The sequence below is a fragment of the Diabrotica virgifera genome, chromosome 3 (genome assembly GCF_917563875.1).
Source record: "Diabrotica virgifera virgifera chromosome 3, PGI_DIABVI_V3a".
Lineage (NCBI taxonomy): Eukaryota > Metazoa > Arthropoda > Insecta > Coleoptera > Chrysomelidae > Diabrotica > Diabrotica virgifera.
In genome coordinates, this window is record NC_065445.1 from 277,145,896 (window position 1) to 277,158,786 (window position 12,891).

Sequence of the window (12,891 nt, forward strand, 5' to 3'; positions counted from 1 at the left end):
AATCTTAGGGCCGGTTGTTCGAACGCTAATCAACATTGATCACTATCAAATACTTAATTACTGTCAAAACTGTCAATGTCAACTTTGGTTGGGTCGCCGAAAACATAATGATTGGTGACAATTATGAAATTAGTTAATCAATTATGTTAACAATTGTTATGTAAATTGACTAACTGATCTCATAATTATAATTAACTATGTTTTCAGACACCCAACCAAAGTTGACATTGACAGTTGTGACAGTAATTAAATATTTGATAGTGATCAATGTTGATTAGCGTTCGAACAACCGGCCCTTTATCAATTAATTTAATTAATATGAAAATGCATACACAAATTAATTGTTTGAAAAGGTTGTCAAAACCAAACTTTCAATATAATTAATTAGCGTGACGACGATCTTGGTTTCCATGACGATGATTCAAAACGACTGTTATTAGAGAGATATCGAAACCCTATTTAACATCGTCCTTTAATAAAAGATCCTTTATTTTGACATAAATAACCATGCTTATATGTCAAAAGTGTCAAAATAAAGGATCTTTTATTACCAAACGACGGTTTCGATATCTCTCTATTATCTACCGATTTGACTTTCGAATATTATGTCAAAATTATTTTATTTCATCGAATTGTCGTGTTAATTTCATTAAAACAGGAACACAATAAAATACATTTGAAATAAAATAGTAAATAATATCTAAATATTAGTTTATTTCATGTATTATAATTATTTTAAGGCCATATTAAAATATCTAAACGCGTGCGGAAAAGTAAAACGCGTGCGGAAAAGTAAAACTTTCTAAACTAAAACGCGTGCGTGAAAGTAGACATTTTTGCACACTCGTAGAAAAAAATGTTAGTAGGCTAATGTCAATATAAAATATACCTGTTGTTTTGACACTATTTTCTTACGGCATTTTAAGTGCTATTGATAAATATTTTATTTGATGTTTTCAATCCAAAAACGTAAAAAAACATCAAAATATACCGCTATGTATGGTTATTCTTATTAAAATTCAAAAATATTCTTTACTTCGGTGCCGAAATGTGTTTCCTTTTACCAGGGTCTTTCAGATATAGATAAGTACCCATCCAAAAAATATCGCAGGCCACGCATGGCATAAAATAAAAACCACTTATTGAATTTTCTAACAATATGACCATATTGCACTCAAAATAAGGAGGCGATCTCAAACTTCCTGATATAAAACAGGACCCACTGAAAGTATAACGCGTTCAGTGTTGATTCAACGAGATTTTGCAGAAAAGGATATTTTTATATGTAATTTTTTAATATAGTTTTTCTGATGACTAAATACCTTTTAATATTTTTCTGCGTCCGTCCTGAAGGCCAAACTTTTTGTGTGATTTATTAAATCGATTTTTTCACTTTACACAAATCGTACCCAAAGCAATTAATAAATGAATATAGTTTCTGTCCTTGTGGGATCGGTACTCACCGGAGGGACCGCAGACGTTCGGATACAATTAGCCTCTCTTTGCAAAGACAACGACGTCGACTTTGCAAAGTAACAAGACACTTACTCAACACACACACTACACATGGCACTAGGTACCTAACTGTTCAAAATTACCGTACCTACCATGCCAATGGCCATTAGTTGCCGAGGCATTAGCTAAATAAAAAAAAAAAAAAAAAAAAAAAAAAAAACTATTTTTGGACGATTTTTTTCATTTTTGGAACGATTATCAGTAAACCCGTAGGCGACCTTCACAATAATATCAACAAGAGTGTAAAGTATTATCGCTGTTTCATTTTAAAAAAGTGAAATTAGTAGTGTTGAATTAGTAGAATTGATTCCACATAATAACATAAGATTAGTGAAGCTGCTGAAACAGCTACTGATAAATTATGGCTGCTAAAGATAAGAGGAGATATTGGTCCACAATTGAATTGGTCTAAAATTTCTCTGCCTATTACTATCCTATTCTCTGCCATTCTACTAATGTGTTCGTTCCACTCCTGTTTCCGTTTTGTCACCCATCCATTTATGTCTTCTACATTGCATGATCTTCTTATGTTTTCTCTTTTCTCCCTATCCAACAGACTTTTCCCTGATATTCGTCGGAGTATTTTCATCCCTGTTGTTTCTAGTAGTCGTCTGGTTTTAGATGTGTCAGGTCGTGTCTCCGCCGTGTATGTCATTATAGTTCTAATTGCTGCTTTATAGATTCTTGCTTTTGTGTCTTGTCTTAAGTGTTTGTTCTTCCAGACTATGTCATTAAGAGATCCCACCGCTTTACTTGCTTTTAAGCTTTTTTGTCGTACTTCCTCTTCAACATCTCCGTAACTGGTTATATCTATTCCCAGATATCTAAACCTTGCTTCCTGCTTTATTATTTTCCCATCAATTTCGATTTTACATCGTAGTGGGTATTTAGATGTCTCAATTGTGATATATACGTATGCTTTATGGATTACCAGAAAGCATTTGATAGAGTAAAACACGACAAATTAATAACTCTAGTGCAAGAAATTGGAATTGACAACAAAGATCTGAGAATTATCAGATCAATAACATTTATTACGACCAAACTACCAAAATCAAAATAGAAGACCAGTTAACTGATAAAATTGCAATAAAACGAGGAGTACGACAGGGCTGTATTTTATCTCCACTACTATTCAATATTTACTCTAAATGGGTATTTAAGGAAGCTTTAGACGGTTGTGCGGAAGGAGTATTAATAAACGGTGAATGGTTGAATAACATTAGATATGCAGATGCAGGGCCGCCGCTACCATGTGTGCAAAGTGTGCATCGCACACGGGCGGCCGATTATAGGGGCGGCCAAAAGCAGACCACTGATGATAATACTTTTTTTAAAACGAAAATAAATTCAAAAAATTAAATAGTAATGATTCAGATATTTCTATAAACTCTAATATTCCAAACAATCTAAAAAAAATGCCAGAAAATGTTATTTATTATATGAACTGCTCTTTTGCAGTTGTAGTCATAAAGTAGTTCCGGGAATGCTTTTTAATTCAAAGTGGCTGGCGGATTTCGGACTTTAAGATATTTTTATCTACGTGGCCCATATGCGATTTTTTCAAATTCTGAACATTTATGATTTGTTAAGAGAGTACGATACGACCATAAGATACTTTCCGAGAATTTAAATAAGTGCTTGTTAAGTTGCTCTCATTGAGTAATAAAAAAGTCTTTTTTATTGTAAGATGGTTTAAAAAAATCTTTTTTATTACTCGACGGTCGCTGTTATGATATTGTTCCTTTATGCTTATGGATTGTTATGGATAGGGTTATAGTTCAGTCTAAGTTGAGAATTTGATGATTTTAGACACGCTTTTCTTTTGCACACTACTGTATTTCAAATAGGCCTGGGTCCCGCGTACCAAAAAAAGTTGATTAATAGCAAGCTGAAAACTTTTTAATAGCTTAACGGTCTCTAGTCGGGCAAACTTTGATGTACCGTAACACTAGAACAGAGGAAGTTTTAATTGTGGAACAGTTTAAAAATTTGGAACGTCAAATTACGAAAACGTCCCATGTATTTTGTCGAACAGAGCATCCAATTGATTTGTTACCCATTTATTAAACTCTCATGCAAAAATCAGACTGATATTACTAACCAACATGATTCCTGTCATTTGACATGTTCTTCTTGTTCTACTCATTAAAATGCCCAGTTGGTGATAAACACCAGTCTGATTTCTGCATGAGAGTTTAATGAAATGGTAACAAATCAATTGGAAGTTATGTCCGACAAAATACATAGAACGTTTTCGTAGTCTGACGTTCCAAATTTTTAAACTGTTCCACAATTAAAACTTCCTCTGTTCCAGTGTTCCCATACATCAAAGTTTGTCCGAATAGACACCGTTAAGCTATTAACAATTTTTCAGCTTGCTATTAATAAACTTTTTTTGGTACGCGGGATCCGGACCTATATATTTAAATATAGTAACGTCGAGATCAGAGCAATTATTATTCATATACGCGTTATGGTGTCCTGCATATTTCTTTAAATACTAGTACCTACGTTGAAACGATTAAAGTGTTGGAAGGGGGCGGCAAATATTAAGTTGCACGCGGGCGGCCAACACTTTAGCGGCGGCCCTGTGCAGATGACACCATACTTTTGGCCGATGATTTGAATGATTTACAGATATTAACAAATCGTATAAAAGAAGTAAAAAACCAATACTAAACGCTCAACTTGCAATCAACCAACAGAATGTCGAAAGAGTTTAGCAATATATATATACCTGGGCACGAATTTAAATAGCTAATGGGACCACTCAACAGAAATTAAACAGCGAATGAGACCCATTTTCAACAGCCGAGACATATCACAAAAAATACCGTCTGTTGAAATGCTATATATTCACAGTTCTGCTCTACTGAATAGACTGTTACATCTATGAATCGGCTCGAAGCTTTCGAAATGTGGTGTTATAGGCGCATCTTACGTATATCCTGGGTTAACCGATTTTAAATGTGGAAGTCCTACGTAGAATGGGGAAAGAGTGTGAAATTCTTATTAAAACAAAAAAATTAGAATATCTGGGACATGTAATGAGAAATCAAGAGCGTTACGAACTTCTCCAACTGATTCTCCAGGGGAAGGTAAATGGTAAAAAAGGACCGGGAAGAAGACGAAAGTGGTATAACACGACTACCACTGAACTGTTCCGCGCTGCGGTAAACAAAGTCAAGATAGCCATGATAATCGCCAACATCCGGAACGGATGGACACTTCAAGTAGAAAAGAAGTCCACAATTAACATCAAAGATACAAGCCGATATTCCAAAGTTACTGCTTTTCTTAAAAGAAAATCTGTTGGCTAAAAACTAAAAAAATCAAAAGTATGAAATAAAGCAGAATAGAATTATATCACTTGTTATCAGAAGCTGGAGATAATATCGATATAGTAACAAAACTACATCACAAAAGGAGAACTATCCAGCTCACCTGACTAGATTTAAAATTATCGAATCAGGAAAGTGCTCATGCGATAATATTTCCCAGTGTGATATTAATCACATCCTTTTTGGATGTTTTAAAAACAAAGCGCTTTCAGATATATTTTCTGAAAACCTTGTAAAAAGTAATGTGCAACTTCCAGTAAACATAACCCATCTCCTGTCACTCAATCAGAAATCAATATTTGAACTCGTATGTAATCATCTATAGGCTTCCGGATATATAATTTAGATTTGTAACAGTCAAGTTTCAATTCGTAAATATACTATAATTAATATAACTTAGAATAAGATTATACAAACATGCAAAAATCTGTGCATCACCATCATCATCATCATCATCGAAAGGAGAACTATTTTTAGATCTGGTTACAGATCATCATCAGTGCTGAACCTAAAATAAGTATAACCTAATAAATTAAAGCAAAATTTAAAATGTTGACTAACGTTGAAAAAATATATATAAGTTGGTTATATAGATCAATATAGATTTCTATATTGATATGGATTCGAATGAAGTGTCGCAAACTAAAGCGCAATGTAAATGTAACCTATCGAGTATTGGCTGTGACTAAAAAACCGAACACCAGTTTTTGGAATAACCGGTTTTTTGACCAGTTATAACCGACAGGTTAAACCGTAGGTAAAAAAAACCGGTATAACCGAAAACCGGTTTTTGTCAACAACCGCCATCCCTAGCGGACATGCTAAGCCACCAAAATTGAAAATATTTGGGTAAAAACCCTTTAAAATAATAATTATAATTTATTATAATTAACATGGATGTATTAAGGGCCGGTTGTTCGAACGCTAATCAACAATGATCACTATCAAATATTAATTACTGTCACCAACTCTCAATGTCAACTTTTATTGGGTTGCTGAAAACATCCTTGATTATAATTATGAGATTAGTTAACCAATTAACATAACAATTATTAACATAATTGATTAAGTAATTTCGTATTTGTAATCAATAATTATGATTTCAGCAACCCAATCAAAGATGACATTGACAGTTGGTGACAGTTATTAAATATTTGATAATGATCATTGTTGATTAGCGTTCGAACAACCGGCCCTAAATATCACATGATTACGCTCCGGGTACAATTTGACCCTAACTTGAACGGAATTTGTTCTAAGGTTTGAACTACCCGGGGCCTAATCATGTGATATTTAATACATCCATGTTAATTATAATAATTCTAGTCAATGTTTCCATGACTGTTTAATTTATAGCGTTTTTACGAAAATATTTTCAATTTTCATGGCTTAGCATGTCAGCATCCTGTGACTATAACCTTATTAGGTTATACTTATTTTGGGTTCAGCATTGATGATGATCTGTAGTCAGATCAAAAACTAGTTCTGCTTTTGTGATGTAGCCCTATTTAGTGAATTTTAATAAATGTTCATTTTATAAAGGATTTATATTATATAAAGTTTTTCAACCTAATAAAATATTTTTAAAATAAAATATTTTTAAAAGATTTTTAGTTGAAAAACTTATTGGACCATTTTCCTGGTGACACCTCCAAGGCTTCTACAATATGCAAGCCAAATGGATGCTGAAGTGAAGACAAAAGGGAAGGAATTCTACACTATGTTATTCACAACCCCCGTCTGCAGCTTGGTAAAATTTCAACGGAAAATGGACCTAGTTACTCTATAGGAGTAATACTAATATACAATAAAAATGTATACCATCTTTATTCAGTTGCAATGCGAAACCAAAACTGTCTTAATTTTTACTTAGGTTAGAGAGCGCGGCCAGCACTCTTATCGACGATTTCACCTCTTGTTAGAGGCTCTTCAGAGAATGCATAGGCTGCTATCTCTACTCCAGGTAAAAATTTTCGACATTTATTAGTCCCCCATTGCAACTGACGTGAAGGTAGTAGGTGCGTAGCGGCATCTGCTAAATGAAATTCCAAGTTTTTCAACCTAATAAAATATTTTTAAAATAAAATATTTTTAAAAGATTTTTAATTGAAAAACTTATTAGACCATTTTCCTGGAGACACCTCCAAGGCTTATACAATATGCAAGCCAAATGGGTGCTGCAGTGAAGACAAAAGGGAAGGAATTCTACACTATGCAATTCACAACCCCCGTCTGCAGCTTGGTAAAGTTCCAACGGAAAATGGACCTAGTTACTCTATAGGAGTAATACTAATATAAAATAAAAATGTATACCATTTTTAACCTCAAATTATATTATTAGGCTATTAAATTATTATTATTTTTAACCTCTAATTAGGCTATTAAAACCTTTAATAGCCTCTAACAAGAGGTGAAATCGTCGATAAGAGTGCTGGCCGCGCTCTCTAACCTAAGTAAAAATTAAGACAGTTTTGGTTTCGCATTGCAACTGAGTAAAAATGGTATACATTTTTATTTTATATTAGTATTACTCCTATAGAGTAACTAGGTCCATTTTCCGTTGGAACTTTACCAAGCTGCAGACGGGGGTTGTGAATTGCATACTGTAGAATTCCTTCCTTTTTGTCTTCACTGCAGCATCCATTTTGCTTGCATATTGTAAAAGCCTTGGAGGTGTCACCAGGAAAATGGTCCAATAAGTTTTTCAATTAAAAATCTTTTAAAAATATTTTATTTTAAAAATATTTTATCAGGTTGAAAACTTAGACTTTCATTTAGCAGATGCCGTTACGCACCTACTACCTTCACGTCATGCGTCAGTTGCAATGGAGGACTTCTTCTTCTTCTTCTTCTTAACTCAGGCGAGACTCGTTAGTCTCTGGCACTTGGTCATAAGACCTTTGTACCAAACCCTGTTCTTCTCCTTAAACTTTAATAAGTCCTTGTGGCCTCAACGAAGGCCAACAGTTTTCTTATTGGTAGTTTTAAGATCTCTTCTGGTTCAAACCTCATTTGACCAGTGAAGTTCTGCCTTACATCACCTAGCACACTGCAATAGCATAGTATGTGTATGGCAGTTTCTTCTTCCATTTCGCACTTTCTGCACCATGGTTCATTCACCTTACCTAGTTTGTATAGGTGATTTCTTAAACGACAATGTCCAGTCACCATTTCAGTGACCGTTTTGATCTCTCGTTTATTGAGGTTCATCAAACTGTTCGAGAGTTTTTTATCAATATTCTTGATTATTATTTTAGTCTGGATTTGCCCTTGAGTGGTTCTCCATTTATTTTGATGATTCTTTATCAGCCATTTCTGAACCTCGTTTTTCATAGCATCTTTAGTGATGCCACAGAAAGGTTCTGGGCCTTCAAAAGTTTTTCTCGAGCCTTGTTTCGCTAACATATCTGCTCGTTCGTTCCCATGCACCCCTTCATGACCCGGCACCCATATTAAAGACACTTTGTTGTCTTTTGCCAGGTTATTGAGGAGATCTTTGCAGTTTCTCACCAGTTTTGATTTGGTGAGAGGGTTCTTTACAGCCAGAATAGCCGATTGGCTATCTGTGTAAATGTTGATTCTCTTAGCTTTAGGGTCCTCATAAATTATTTCATCAATGCAGGCCACCAAAGCAAAAACTTCAGCCTGGAACACCTTTGTATGTTGACCTAGGCTGTAAGATTTATTATAGTTACATGTTTGCCCAAAGACTCCTGATGAGTACCATGGGCAGTTTTAGATCCATCAGTGAACCATATTAAGTCTCCATTAATGTTTGGGACTTTTTGTTCTCTAGATGGTATAATTGTGTTAATCTTCTCAGTGAAGATTAGTTCTGGTGTCATCATATCTAAGTTCATCATAAAGATGTATTCCTCAAGTATAGTCCCAGTAATGTTTGTGTGGCTATTCAATACATAATTTGGCCTCCAAGTATTGTTTGCTTTGAGCCTCAGGATGGTCATAAAGGCTACCGCCGAAATATACAATTCCAGCGGAGGGAGACCTGTGATAGCCTCTAATGAAGCCGTTCCTGTACTATTCAAGGCTCCTGTTATATTTAGAAGCGCTTGTCTTTGTAGGGTGGTGAGAGTGGTCACACAAGATTGCAAAGCCGTCTTTCTCCACCAGAGTACTGACCCATAAGTAACTGTCGGTCGTATCACTGATGTGTACAACCAACATATCACCTTTGGTTTCAATCCCCAGGTTTTACCTACAACTCGTCTGCAGTTCCAGAAGAGTCGCTTAGCCCTATTGGTTATATTGGTAATATGAGTATTCCAATTGAGTTGGAATACTAAAATGGGGGGCTAATAAATTTTTACCTGGAGTAGAGATAGCAGCCTATGCATTCTCTGAAGAGCCTCTAACAAGAGGTGAAATCGTCGATAAGAGTGCTAGCCGCGCTCTCTAACCTAAGTAAAAATTAAGACAGTTTTGGTTTCGCATTGCAGGTGAATAAAAATGGTATACAATTTTATTTTATATGATTTTACTTAAATTTATTTTATTTTAATAAAAGCAAGGAGAAGTAATAAATCTCTATATTCTTAAAATGGTCAGTAAATTCTTTATTTTATTATGGTATATTGTTTTATTCTCTTATTTTTTTCTTTTTAGTTTATTTTTTGTCACACTTGGTATATTCTAATTACACTCCTGCCGACAGCGGACGACGCTGGTCGCAGCGGTGTCAGAAGAGGCTCTTTCACGTCAGCCCTGGCCCTAACGGGAAGACACATCGTACAAAGTGTGCCCTCGAGCAGATGGGGCCATCACACCATTTGAATGACACGTTCTCATAACATCTAGCAGTAAAAAGGAATTTCATGTTGGCGATTTGAGTGTTTTTCGTTAACATATTCCGGGCACACGTACCAGATTTCTGCCTTTGAAATATCTTTGTATTAAAAGGGTCTATAGAACACGTGCGCGATTCCATGTAGTGTTACTGAGTTTCAAACTCACTTCTTATTCTTGTGCATCTAAACAAGAACGTATATTGTTTGAGAATATTTCAGAAATGGCAACTCAAAGGGATTCTAAACCCAGTTATTACTTTTAGCATATTTTATATTTTTATTTACCAATAATAATTATTTTTTAATTATCATATGCCGGAAAATTAAGGGCAGTAGGGGGCTAGTTGTAACAATTTTCGTAAAATCAAATATATCTTGACAGCGATTTTCCCAATTCTCATTAATTAAACACCCAAACGCTACTTTAACTCGTTCTAAATAAAACTAAACTGAAGAGAAGTTAAAAAGACTGGACTTTATTAATCAAATAGCATTTTACCAGAAAGGTCGAATGTAGTTTCTCTCTCTCTCTCTTTCATTCCTCCATATTTCGCTCTCTGTTAGACACGTCCCTATCTTAAGCTAATTATTTCATGATCTCTTGTTACAGTTCTTTCCCTGCTATTATCAGGTCTATCTTTTCTTTGTTTCCGTTTGGTTGGTATTCTAGTGCCTTTCTGGTTATATTATTTTGGTTTTTCTTTAGAGTCTGTCCAATCCATTTCCATTTCCTTATTTTAATCGTGACTGTTATTTTCTCTTGGTTTGTTCTTCTCTATAGTTTTTTGTGACTTCAATCCTGACATTTTACAGATGGAATATTTTGACATGTTTTGGTAACCTTTATTTTGTGTAATTTGGATATTTTTGCATATCAAGGTAAGTTCGATTTCGCTTTTAATAAATAAACAAAGATATTAAGAACGTGCATGTGTTTTGGTTCACTTTTTTATTTTTTCGTCATAATAGCTATGTCAATAGCTGATAAAGCTGGTTTCGATGCCACAGATATGGCATGGCTATTTTTTAAAAGAATATTTTGGAAAAAGTATTAACTACACGTGAGATTTTTGGACAAGAAGTCCCTCAATATGTCTAGTTAGAATATTTCTGTTTTCCGGTTATTAAGGACATTTCTGTAATAGGTCTGGATCCCGCGTATGAAAAAAAAGTTGATTAATAGCAAGCTGAAAATTTGTTAATAGCTTAAGGGTGTCTAGCCGGACAAACTTTGATATATGGGAACACTGGAACAGGGGAAGTTTTAATTGTGGAACAGGTTAAAAATTTGGAACGGTCAGACCACGAAAACGGCATATGTATTTTGTCCAACAGAACAGACTTAAACTCTCCGAACAGAGATTAATTTATCATGCAAAAATCAGACTGCTATTTATCACCAAATGGGCGTTTTAATGAGTGGAACATGTAGAATATGTCAAATGACAGGAATTATGACAGGTGATAAATAGCAGTCTGATTTTTGCATGAGAGTTTAATCTCTGTTCGGAGAGTATAAGTCTGTTCTGTCGGACAAAATAAATGTGCCGTTTTCGTGGTCTGACCGTTCCAAATTTTTAACCTGTTCCACAATTAAAACTGCCACTGTTCCAGTGTTCCCATATATCAAAGTTTATCCGACTAGACACCCTTAAGCTATTAACAAATTTTCAGCTTGCTATTAATCAACTTTTTTTTCATACGCGGGATCCAGACCTATAAGTAGTTCTTTGGTTTCTGTAGTTAGTTCCCTGTCTACCTAAAAGAATCCGTGTTCCACGACCTTCGCTGTGCAACCAAAACACGAGTATGTAGCAAGCAATGTATTAATTACTCCTTCTAAATCCCATTATCTATTAGTTTTTCCTATCAATGGTTAGTTGCTTTTAGTTGCTGCCGGCCCCAAGTTTTATTAATTTCCACATATTCCCCCTTATCCCCAAAGTTATTATCAACAGAGTAAGAAATGATATTGTTACATTAATAATATGACATGCGAGATAAATAGTTAAAGTGCTTTTGATAAAAAAATACATTATCCTTGAAGAGCATCACTGAGAGTAATGTACATAAGATAAGTATTTAATAATGAGAGTTGCTTTCATAAGTTCCATTTTTTCATTTTAAAACTAAAGGTGGATATTTCTCTGTAATCCCTTTTTTTAATTTTAGATTCTAAACTTGTGTGGCATATAAATATACTTACTGTTTAACTATTCGATCACCCCCGTAGTACAAATATTAAGATGCAGAGGCCAACCATCCCTTCACCCCCCGCGCGGCCGTACCGCTCGTACCTGGTACCGACATCTGCCAACCCCGACTACCCCGGAAGGACACAGAACCCGAGGACATTATTCATTCAACATTCAGATACATAACATGTACAATTTGTAAACTTAATTTATATTTAAATTCATTAAAAGTTTCTTATTCTAAAAACATTTCTTATGTATAAAATTTGTACATAATTAAATTGGTCCTTCAAGCCATCATTAATCAGTGCAATTATAATTATTAGTTAGTTATTGTGCAAAATTCCGAAAAATCGCTGTGACAATCCAGGCTGCATTTTTCGACGATAAGCAGACGAGAAGCAGATCATCCGGAACGAGAATCAAAAGGTCAGTGTAAGCGTTCTATATTCTATTCTACCAATTCCTTTACGATTTTATCCTCGTTTCGACTTGATTTATTCACTTTATTCTTTCTCAAACGTTTCATTACTTTTATAAAATATAACATTATTTCTTTCTGAATTTACATACATTTTTCACATTATTTTAAACTCATACTTACATTATATTGCGTCACTTCTTATATTTAGCCTTTTTTTAATTCTATCGATTATAACAAGCATTTAAACCATTTTAAACCTTACGTTGTCTACTTACGGGCTTATTCTTGTCATTTTACATCACATTCTACATTTTTGTTATTTACATTTACACATATTAAGGTAGGTTTACATTTAACAGTACATAACACTTTTATTAACACTATTATTATTCAAAATGTCGCAGGAACAAAATGTTCCATCCCAAAAAAACGATGAGCTTGCTTCTGAGCTCAAAAGGCTCCACATTACGCGTGAAAATTGTAAATCTCAAATAACAAAATTCAAAACTTATCTTGATAAAGAAAATTTAAAAAATAATCCTGATTTTGCTCAGCTTAAAGTTAGACTATCAAAAATTGAACCTCTTTTTCAAGCTTTCGATGACATT